Consider the following 12,093-nt stretch of genomic DNA (forward strand, 5'->3'; position numbering starts at 1 on the left):
TTTTTAAACAAGGAAAAATATCTTGACGTTTCGAGGCTTCGGTCGCTTTATCATCCGCAGATGATAGCATTTAATTAACTAGTCTGTATTTTTATAGAAAGGGACAATTTAAAAAAGGTTATACAATTCTATTATATAGGTTTCGTGGCCTTTTTTTGTGTGAATTAAACCAGCCGAACTTGTTATTAAACCATGAAAAGTTGCTCTGTATTCTGCAGGCTATTATTTTTTCTTAAGTCGAAAGGTGACCCTATGATAAGTGTGTTTTGTCAGCTGTTTTGTACTGGCAATTCAATCTACTTTGTTTATGTTTAAGGTCGACTACTCCAATGTACTGGAAGAAAGATCACGATTTACTTTTAGTAAGAGAAGTGCTAACTGTTGATCCCTATAGCCAGCCGAAGGGAAGTAGGGAGAGAGCGAGACTGTGGGAAGAAATTGCCTCAAACCTGAGTGCAGTGTCTGAGCCCCGTTTCTCAGTTTCTTTGAGGTCTGTAAGAGACCGTGTAAACCTGGTTCTAATAAAGAAACACAAAAGAAAGGATGCAGAAGAAAGCAAGGCCAGTGGAATAGCAGTTGATAAGCCTTCAGAGTTTGATGCAGCAATCGAAGAAATATGTGAGAAAGCTGAGGCTGCAGAGAGAGATCAGCAAATGATATCAGTGGAAAAAAAAGCCAGTGCAGAGAAAGAGAAAAAGCAAGTGGAGGATATTAGAGCCAAGGCTTTGGAGAAAGTTGGAGAAACAAGAAAAAGAGTGGTTGGTGATGAGGTTAGTGAAGAGCCCGAGAAAAAGGAGAAAAGAACAAGGAGATCTGGAGCAGAGACCATGGTATATTTGAAGGAGAAGTCAAAAAAAAGAATTCAAAATCAGGCAAGAAGAGCTAGAACTTAAAAAAAAAAGGAACAGTGTGCCCAAGCAAAGCGGCAAGAGGAAATGACACAGCAACTGATCCATCAACAGGAGCAGCAGCGAACAATGTTTGCTAACCTCCAGCAGCAGCAACATCAGCAGCTTCAACAGCTAAGCCAGATGCAAATGACTATAATGCAGCAACAACAACAACAGAACCAGGCACTAGTGGCTGTGCTGCAAGAGCTTGCCAAGAAGTAGTAGACAGAATAAAAACATGTTAAGTTTAGTTTATTATCAATAAAGATTTAGTAATGCAAAGACTAGCAACAACTAACGATAAAAACCGACGTTTCGGTGTCATCATGACGCCATTGTCAAGGAGAAATAAAAATAAAGTTTGTGGCAAGGTGTAACACTAAATTAGCATAAATATGTTACAAGCTAATTAAACAAATACTTTTGCGCGAATTGAATCGCTTTGCACGTTCAGAGTGGGTTTTAAGTCTGATGAAAAGCATTTCGTTCACCAAACAATCGAACTTGTTACTACCCTTTTTCAGAATGCTAAAACGTTTCAGTAGGTCTTTCGGGACTTCGCTGTGCCGTTCGTGGTGGTGTTTAAATATTGAAGATGTCTTTCGTTTATGTTCATCCACGCGTGTGTGTAAGTGTCCGCGTGTATAGCCCACATAACCCGCATCACACAGGTCACATTGAAATTGATAAACGACGCGTTGTTGGTTGACAATCTGTGGCTTGATTTCTCGTACTTTAAGATCTTGGCCAACTTTGCGGCTAACAAATACTGGCTGGACAGTTGTCTGCACCTTCATGCTAAGATTCTTGAGCTCTTTCTTAACATAATTTGCTGATTCCTGATCTTTGAAAGGTATGACCACACGAACAATGGATATTGGTTCTTTGGGCGTCTGTGTGGGCTGCGTACCAACAATTCTTGATTGTAAGGTGTTAATGGTAGAATTTACCAGGCGTTCCGGGTATTTAAGCCGTGCGAAAACTTTCTTTAGGCGATCACATTCATCAGAGAAATGGGCCCAGGAGGAAGATAATCGGTGTGCGCGATCCAGCATAGTTTTGAGCAAGCTCCGTTTGTAGCGATTGTCGACATGGCTTTGGTAGTGTAATAGTAGGCCCGTGTTTGTTGGTTTCACATATACGTTGGTTTCAATCCGAGGTGCATGGTTGAGTAGTTCGGTGCCAAGGAAAGGAAGCTTGCTGTTCTTCTCCACCTCCATGGTGAATTTGACCGAAGTGTGGGCGCTGTTGAGGGTATGCAAGAAGGTAGTTGCTGTTGCTAGATCAGGCATTACAGTGAGTGTATCATCAACATATCGACGATAATAGGATGGGAGTTTTCTTTGTCGCTCAAGGGTATCTTCGATGGATGACATGAAGACGTTTGCTAATAAGGGCCCGAGAGGGGAACCCATAGCAACGCCATCTGTCTGTTCGTATAGAGCTCCGTTAAATTGAAATAGTTGGCCTTTGGTTGCTACGTTTAGGAGGTCAATAAGATCTGTTATGGTAAGGGCAAGATTGTGGGTAGTATTGAACCAATTGTTCGAAAAGGCTCTGTTAACCAAGATCTCTATTGTTTCGTCCAAAGGCACGTTTGTGAATAACGAGGAGACATCATACGAAACCAAGATTTCACCCTTGTTGATCTTCAGCTCGTGAATCTCTTTTGTGAAATCAAAATTATCAGTAACTGTATACTGATTAAGGGACAAGGGCTTCAATTTCTCGTCGAGCCATTTAGCAAGGGGAAAGTTGTACGTGTCGGTGGCTGATAATATAGGCCTCAAAGCCAATTGTTCTTTGTGGGTTTTTGGCAACCCATATAAATGTGCCAATCTGGAACCTGTAGGGCTCACGGAATCTGCAATGGTCTTCGGTAGAATTCTACGAACAATGGAATCTAGGATCTCCTCTTTTTGTAGTAGTGGGTGGTAATATTTGGATGGTCTGCCCCTGGTCTTGGGTTTCTCCAGGGGAACGGCACGGAACTTGCTTGTATCATTGACTGAGGCTTCAGAAAGTAATCGCAAGTATTCGGTTTTGTCTAGAACCACAACACCAGACCCTTTGTCGGGTTTCGTGATAACTATGTCGTCGCGCCCTTTTAACTCCTCTATAGCTCTCAACAATGTCTTTGGAGGTTTCGGACTCTTGCGTTCGATGTAATTGAGTGCAACGAAACGTATTGTTGCTGCAGATAATTCCTTTAAATTATCATCATTGAGGTGGGGTTCAAGGCTCCAATAGCAACTACGTTCTTGCATACCCTCAACAGCGCCCACACTTCGGTCAAATTCACCATGGAGGTGGAGAAGAACAGCAAGCTTCCTTTCCTTGGCACCGAACTACTCAACCATGCCCCTCGGATTGAAACCAACGTATATGTGAAACCAACAAACACGGGCCTACTATTACACTAACAAAGCCATGTAGACAATCGCTACAAACGGAGCTTGCTCAAAACTATGCTGGATCGCGCACACCGATTATCGTCCTCCTGGGCCCATTTCTCTGATGAGTGTGATCGCCTAAAGAAAGTTTTCGCACGGCTTAAATACCCGGAACGCCTGGTAAATTCTACCATTAACACCTTCTTACAATCAAGAATTGTTGGTACGCAGCCCACACAGACGCCCAAAGAACCAATATCCATTGTTCGTGTGGTCATACCTTTCAAAGATCAGGAATCAGCAAATTATGGTAAGAAAGAGCTCAAGAATCTTAGCATGAAGGTGCAGACAACTGTCCAGCCAGTATTTGTTAGCCGCAAAGTTGGCCAAGATCTTAAAATACGAGAAATCAAGCCACAGATTGTCAACCAACAACGCGTCGTTTATCAATTTCAATGTGACCTGTGTGATGCGGGTTATGTGGGCTATACACGCGGACACTTACACACACGCGTGGATGGACATAAACGAAAGGCATCTTCAATATTTAAACACTACCCCGAACGGCACAGCGAAGTCCCGAAAGACCTACTGAAACGTTTTAGCATTCTGAAAAAGTGTAGTAACAAGTTCGATTGTTTGGTGAACGAAATGCTTTTCATCAGACTTAAAACCCACTCTGAACGTGCAAAGCGATTCAATTCGCGCAAAAGTATTTGTTTAATTAGCTCGTAACATATTTATGCTAATTTAGTGTTACACCTTGCCACAAACTTTATTTTTATTTCTCCTTGACAATGGCGTCACGATGACACCGAAACGTCGGTTTTTATCGTTAGTTGTTGCTAGTCTTTGCAAGTTTAGTTTAAGTTGATATACTATGTATTTGTTGTAGTTCAATTTCATCCTTGTTTCAATTTGTCTTTTTCTTTGTTTTACACTCATTTTCATGTTACGATGCACAATATTGAACCAAGGATAAAGTTGTTCTTTATTGGGTTGAGATAATTACAGAGTTCATATTCAAAAAGTAAGCATTTGGAAGGACCATGGGCAATATGCCCTGGTGTGCCAGTCTTTTATGGTTGTTAGTGCTGGTATATAATTACACCAGTGATCTCTATGGTGATCCTTCTCCCTTAAGAAAAATACAAACTGATTCATGGCATGTGTAGATGGCAAATTTATTGCAAAATCTGAAATGGCCAATTAGTTTTATTCTTGACCTGGTAATGACTAATAGATGAGGATTACTTAAAATAATTTTGTATCTGGATATTGGGCGTGGCTTATGAAACGTACAGGGTCACAAGCCCCCCTACCTAGGCAGATGGGGTACATGGAAATGTTAAAGGCATAGGGAGGAGCAAACCTTTTATTAAGTTTGAAATATTCGATTTTGATATTTGCGTTGGTTGCTTATTTGTTCTTTTTTTTGTGACAACAAGAAGATTTTAGCCTTTTTTTGGAGAGGGGAGGATGGGAGGTCATTTTAAAATTCAAACCAAAAGTACTTGGAAAATATGTAGTTATTTTAGAGGTAATATGACTTCATTAGTACCTACATGCAGCTCTCTGTAACTTTACTTTAAAGTACCCCAGGGGTCAAACATGAGAAAGGATATTATACTTCCCCCTCCAATCCCATCAACCTACACAGCAGAATGTATTAAATATATTATATAATATTATTATTCTTTAAGCTGGCGCGTACGCTTACCATATTTGTAGATTATGGTATATTGGCTGATATACCATAATGGCTAAGCCAATAAAAGTCTTGAATTGCATAATCCAATGATCCAGTTTTTAATGAATATATATCTTATTAGACGTTTTGTTGCGTAGTATCGCTGAGTATTTTTACGAGTTGTGCCGTATTTTGACGAGCTCGTAGGGCGAGTCAAAATACAAATAACGAGTAAAAACACTCAGCGATAGTACACAACAAAACGTCTAATAAGTTATTTATTATCCAACACGCCTAACTGTTATTTCAGTGCGAATTTCGCGGATATTTATTTACTTGGAGTGCGTGACAGAAGTATGCGAAGCGGAACGGAATTGGCGCGTTGTTGGGTCGCTGTTTCTATTTTCTTCATTAAATGAAGAAATTTTCTGGTCGTCAAACTGTTTTTCTTCGTTCGATTCATCTAATGAACTTGGATCTATATTTGCCAGCCATTCTGACTCTTCGTCGTTGGAAATATGATTCAAATTGTCCGCCATTTGCTTTTTTTTTTCGTAACTACAATCCAATTCTTCGTTTCCGCGATGCGAGAAAACCTGTTTAACCGGTACTCTACAATAGACGAGCACAAATACCGCGTGATATTTGTACTCGTCTATGGCGTTATTTGTACTCGTCTAGGTGTAGTTGGATAATAATCCAACACGCCAAATTGTTATTTCAGTACGGGCGAATTTCGCAGATATTTATTTACGGGGAGCGCGTGACAGAAGTATGCGAAGCGGAACAGAATTGGCGCGTTGTCGTGTTGCTTTTTCTATTTTGTTCAATAAATGAAGAAATTTCCTAGTCGTCAAGCTATTTTTCTTCTTTCCATTCATATTGGATGTGTAACCGCGCAGACATGATAGCGAGGTTAGAGTTGAGTCGCGTTGCGAGTTCTAGTGAGAGTTTAGTGAAATGTGGTAGTGCTCTGTCCTTTTCATCGAGATATTTCGACAATGAACGATACTTTCCCTACGCAGGATATTCCTCCTTCTTCTTCGAAAAGAAGAGGAAGACACTGTGCCGCTTTTTGGTTGTGCTAATAGCTATTATGAGATAACAGGCAATCCAACAGGTCTGCATTTCTTCTCGTTTCCGAATGACGTCCAGCAGCGAATCAGATGGTGCAATCTCCTGAAGCGCCAGCATGGAAAGGACGGATTCTTCATCACAAAATCAATCTTTTTGTGCTCAGAACATTTCAAAACAGAAGACATGCGAAAAAACGTGGGCAGGTCACTGGAAATTGGTGAAAGGTATATAATATTTGTCCGGTTGTTTTGTTGCTTGGATACCGAAAGAAAATGCCTGCTTGGATTTTCGGTATTGAAGTGTTTATGCTGGGATTTTTTTCTCCTTATTCAAAAGGTGACATTTATATTTCTTTGTGCACTGTGGTCTAATACGATATCTTTGAACTGAATGTAAAATCATAAAATTGTAATGTAAAATTAAAATGTAAAATTATAAATTTATAAAATGATGAGTTTAATTATTATATATATGGGCAGAACCATCTCGATTTAACTGGTCAGTACCGAAAAAACTATGGAAAATGCCTGCTAAAAGGGTCCCAGTAGCAAATGTGACAACTCAAGGGGAGTCATATGAAGTTGAACAGGAATTATTTCACCAAGAAGTTAAAGCACCTGTGTCAACTATCAGTGCTGCTTCACCTTCACCAGCTCAAATTTAATGCTCCAATTGATTTAGGTGTAATCTTTCCTTACATTAAGAAATATTAATATTAATGTTGTTAGTACTCAGGGAAAAAAGATGATGTTGGGCTTGTGAAATCAAGATAAGGTACCATTGTACATTTTGTAAATAAGGGAAGTGATTGGCATGACAGTAAAATGCGAGTTAAACTATGTCTTTATGGGAAGGAGCTTCAAAATTCTATTCTTCAAACATAACATTTCGAAGAGCCCATTGACAATAATTAACATTATTATTCACAGAAAAAAATAAACAGTTCTGTACAGTCTAAAATAATCCTAGTTGTTGCATATTGAGCAAACTCTTGCTGTATATTCTTGTGAACGAGTTCTTGTGCTGGAAATGGGAAAGGTTCTTTTAGTTCCACATAGAGGAGATGAATCCATGTAATGCAGATTCTGGACACCAGGCTTGTGCTGATCCCAAATCTATCAGCAAGATCTTGTACAAATAACCAAGCCTTTAGTCTCATAAGTATGAGCAAAAATTTAACCAAGAATGACAGTTTCTTGAAGGCCCCGGCTTATTTCTGTTGTCATCTGTTTGGTATGGCTGACTCTCTTTCGACAATTTCTCTCCTTTCCAGTACTGCATCTTTGCCAGCATTGGTTCAATAAAATTATAGAAGCTTACGAGTGCTCCATAGTTTGGGAATCCAGTATAAAATAGAACCGCAGACTCATCATCTTTAATTTTAATTACAAGTCACGCAACTTCGATAACTCCATAACCAAACCAAATTTCTGTAGGAAGAGTACGGGTTTATTATCTTTCTTCCCCACCAGTGACGTAAGAGCGAGCTAAAATGACCGCTGACATCGATTTTCTGAGCCGCCGTACTACGAGGCCAAAACACCCCTTTAAACTATTTTTCCGAGGCGAAGTTGGGCCCAAAGACTGAAAAAAAACCCTCGTACATTGCTATTTGAACTATAAGCTGCAATTTTAAAATGGTTCATTTTTAGGCTTCAGTTCCCCTTTAATGCTCCTCATTGATCGCTACCATCTCCGAGAGACACTTTTTTCAGGGATCGAAGTGATCCCGGAAGGCAGGTGTTATCGACCAAACGAGGCAAAAAAGAAAAAAACAAAAAAAACAAAAAACAAAAAAAAAACAGCCATAAAAACCATGAAACTCGTTTAAAACCAGTCATGAAGAACAAATGAACTAGATCATCGTTTTAGTGCAGAGAGATACAGCTAATTCAACGTAATAGCCAATGCTTGAGTCTGATGTGAGGGAATCTGAAACGGAACTTCAAGGATCATTTTTGCTGAAGTAAGGAATTAAGAAAATATGACCGGGATCGGGATTAGCCGGTAGAAACCGTCGGGATCTCGGGATTGAGAGAAAATTCCGATCGGGATGGCGGGATTAAAGAACCCTATTGGGGACCCTAGTTATGCTCTCAAAACTGATTACTGAAATTGTCGTAACGACATCGTTTATCATTTGAGTTCAGGTCAAAAGCAAAAATGGCTATGATGATGCTATTTTTGAAGCCGTAGCCAATTCTTCAGATAGCACTTGGAGTTCATCAAATGATGCTGTCTCAGTTGATAAGACGGAAGACCAAGACTTTCATGTTGATAACGATACTGGTAAGGAAGTCTCGAAAGCGGACGTAATTACTGAAGTTACCGATGAGCAAGATTTTATCGTCACGTCGGAAATTTCAATCACTGTGGAAGAACAGCCATTTACAGAGGGGGAAAGGAAAAATGAAGAATCATTTGAAATCAATACTTCTCAAACTGATTTTCCTTCGGAGCAGGTAAGAGGGCATATGATACAGAGCAAACAGTTCAGGGAACAGGGTTGCCTAATTTGCTCGGACACGATTTTGCCCACTGAAAAACCAATCACTCAAATGGAAGATTCTACTGTTGATTTTCGGCTGTATTGTAATGTAAGCAAAGACCATTTGAACACCCCGACGATAGGGAAGGAGAACACAAATGATGACAAAATGAGGGATGGAGTGAATTCATCGATTGATGAAGAGGAAATTATTGCCACTTCTACGCCACAGCCCCAGGAGAACATAGAGGAACCACAGGAAACTGATGGTGAGCAGGCAGTTGACTTCACCGTTAAAGATGTACTTTGTTTTGCGTGGCAGATAGCAAAGGGAATGGTAATTGCTTGAATTTTAAAATTGTATCTTATATCAATTAGAGCCTAGTGGACAAACTTTAGTTCTTTATTATTCCAGCTTCGAGAGCCGAATTCTGTTTAACAATAAGTCACTTACGATTACCAAAGGCAAAATACGAAAATGTGTATGGAAAGGAAGTCAGTTAAAAGCGTGATTTGAAATACGCTTCCAATTCTACTCTGAACGACACTTATAACATGAGAAACGATGATGCGATAAATCTTTTACCAGGAATCAGTAGATTATGCGGTCGTAACAGTCTATTTTACTCAGCCATTATAGAGTTATGAAGTCATATTCTTGTTGTTTTGTTGATTCATACAGCTTTACAAGTGTTTTCATTTATGGCTAAGTTTCGCCGGTTTACCTTGAGAATATAATGACCTTCTGTGGTCCGTGCATGTGCTTTCCATAATTTTGATACAGGAGGGCACGTTAAGTCGTATGTCGGTTTCTTATTTGTAAATCACTCCAGTTCTATCTACGTGTATCTTGTGACCTGTTATGAGATACGGTCCAATTTTAATTTCGATGGAAAAATGGGAACGACTGAGTGAAGAAAGTGGGCGGGCAAGGAATTCATTCCCTCAACCACACCATGTAAGGATCATCTTCTTGGTCAACTGTGTTATGATTTCTTTGGCCGTCGTGATGCGCAAAATCAAAAGAAACAACAGGATAGAATTATGCACGGGCTACGAGGGTTTTTTTTTTTGTTTTTTGTTTTTTTTGCTGTATTTTATGAACAGGAATACTTGGCTGGCAAGGGATTTGTTCATCGTGATCTGGCCGCACGTAACATTCTTCTTGATGAAGACAGAGCTGTGAAGATTGCTGAATTTGGCCTGTTACGTCGATTTATTCTGAGTTCAATGTCTGACAAGAATATTTGGATTGGGGACCAGTCAGTATTTCACGCGAATTTTTTTAAGGGGGGGGGGAATAATATAAAGGGGGGAGGAAATAGATTATTACAGAGCCGTAAAGAAGGATGAGGTAAATTTTGTCTGGACGCAACCAAGATCCTCCATTAGGCAAATTTTTCTTCCCCTTTACTCTGTCGTCTTTCATTTTGATTTCTTGAACGTGTATCAAAGAAAATTGAAAATTATCCTGCAACTGCAAACACCTGAACTTCAAGACCAAAATTTCTCTTTTTACAACGAAAGGTATTAGCCTCAATCAAACATTTCACTGGCCTACAGTTCAGCATCATGACCATCTACATATTCTGTACAACTATCCTACAACTAGACTATTACTGGGAGATAGCAGCGATTATTTGAAAGACATGGCACCGACTGATCCAAGGCACTGACTGATGCAAAGTAACTTAATAAATAATAATAATACTACTACTAATAATAATAAATTTATTATTGAACTTATTACTTTTCGTCTCCTTTTTCGCAAGATTGTCTTTTGGTGTACTTTTGTGGGAATTATGCACAATGGGTGCGTAACGACTGATCCATTGTATCAAAAGTATGTTCCCTTCTTGACACTATAGATAGCAAACATTGTGCAGTCGAAAGAGAGATGTGTCAGCTTAGTTATGCTAAGTTACTGTTAGTTTCCCTAATCTTTATCGCTTCAAAAACAGCTTTATGCACGCGAGTAAAAGCCGAATCTAAAACCAAAGAAAAATTACTCTAAGAGTTTTTCGTCTACGGAACATACCTTAGACGCAGGATCCGAAGCTTGCCCTTTAACACCGAAAGAAGACTTTCTTGAAGAGCTTTTTTTTTTGCTTTTCTTTGTTTTTGTTTCGTTTTGTTTTCGTTCGGTTTTTCCAGTTTTTAATCCGTTACTGCTGCTAAAGATCAGGTTCTTACACAAAAAAAGAGGAGTGAAAACCGTACTAGGGAGATGTAAATTGTGCAGTTGAGATATCGTTACGTCAAGAGCGTCCTAAACTTATTCTTGTTTTTATAAAAATGATCTTTACTACTGTTCCGTCTTATAATCTAACTTGTTTTTAAGGTTGCATCCCCTACCCTGGAAAAAGCAACAGAGAGTTGTACAAACATCTTAAGTCAGGATATCGAATGGAGAACCCAGCCATTTGTTCTGATGAGCTGTACGTTCAACAATATTGTCCACTTGTCCAAACAACAACCTACTGATAGTTTTATTCTATACAACCTACCAAGAAAGGTCCTCTTAAGCTATTTCAACTGATTTAATCCTCTTTAATGTTATATGTGAAGTCTTGATACAATGTTCTGTTCCAGATACAGCTATAGAAAATGTTATTTAGTTATTAAGTTTTATGAGAAGAGTGAAAAATTATGTTGGAGGAAGTGAAAGACCAAATTCTATGCATGAAGACAAGTAGCTATTGAGTGATACAGACAGAGATGAATTAAAGAACGCCTTTTTAGTCAGAATTCTTTATTTCTTCAATTATATGCTTCTTTCTTCGTATATTGATTTATCACATTACAGAGTACAATGACAGTGATAAAAATAATAATAACTAGGTAGCGAGCATTTTTATTATGATATCATGATCATTTTGGCAACTATGTGGTCAAAATGTACAAGAAATGGTTCTTGACAAGTACCCATGACGGCGGTAGAAAGATATAACTTGGTAGCGAGCAACGATCTGGCCAAAACGCTAGCACAAGATGTGGATCTTATGAAGTTTATTTGAGAATATTTAGTGAAAGCACTCGGACCCTTTAACGTTGCTTAAGGGTCACAGGCGAAGTTTAATTGACTGCAATATATTATAATAATATAATAATAGTTTAATATTTGTAGTGCGCAAATACCATTTACATAGTCATCAGTGTTTTGACTACCAGTAAACGAGATAATACAAAAGTCACCAAGGAATTAATCCTTCTATTATTAATCAGAATACTTAATATCTTATCAGATACGAGTTGATGTTAGACTGTTGGAAGGCAGACCCAGAGGAGAGACAATCGTTTGAACTGCTGATAACAAGAATGGAACCAATGATGACAAGGGACAATCCTTACTTCGATCCGAATATAGACTACGAAAGCGATGCCTCCAACCCTGAGACAAAAACTGAAAATGACTGACTACTTGAGTGATTAGTGTTTAGATTAAAAGGTTTTCAATGGAACGATTGTTGTGCTTTAACGTTATTCGATGGTTTGCGAAAGTAGTAACAAGGTAACTCACTATTATTCAATGAATTGAATTTATTGGTACAAACT

General features: G+C 38.9%; 2 pseudogenes; one reads left to right on the forward strand and one right to left on the reverse strand.

Annotated features, from left to right (window-relative positions):
- Positions 1-147: 147 nt before the first annotated feature.
- On the forward strand, positions 148-1,161 carry LOC148732729 (uncharacterized; annotated as a pseudogene).
- A 138-nt stretch (positions 1,162-1,299) lies between these two features.
- Positions 1,300-3,157, reverse strand: LOC148732730 (uncharacterized; annotated as a pseudogene).
- Between the last annotated feature and the right edge of the window lie 8,936 nt (positions 3,158-12,093).

The sequence above is a fragment of the Stylophora pistillata genome, chromosome 4 (genome assembly GCF_964205215.1).
Source record: "Stylophora pistillata chromosome 4, jaStyPist1.2, whole genome shotgun sequence".
Lineage (NCBI taxonomy): Eukaryota > Metazoa > Cnidaria > Anthozoa > Scleractinia > Pocilloporidae > Stylophora > Stylophora pistillata.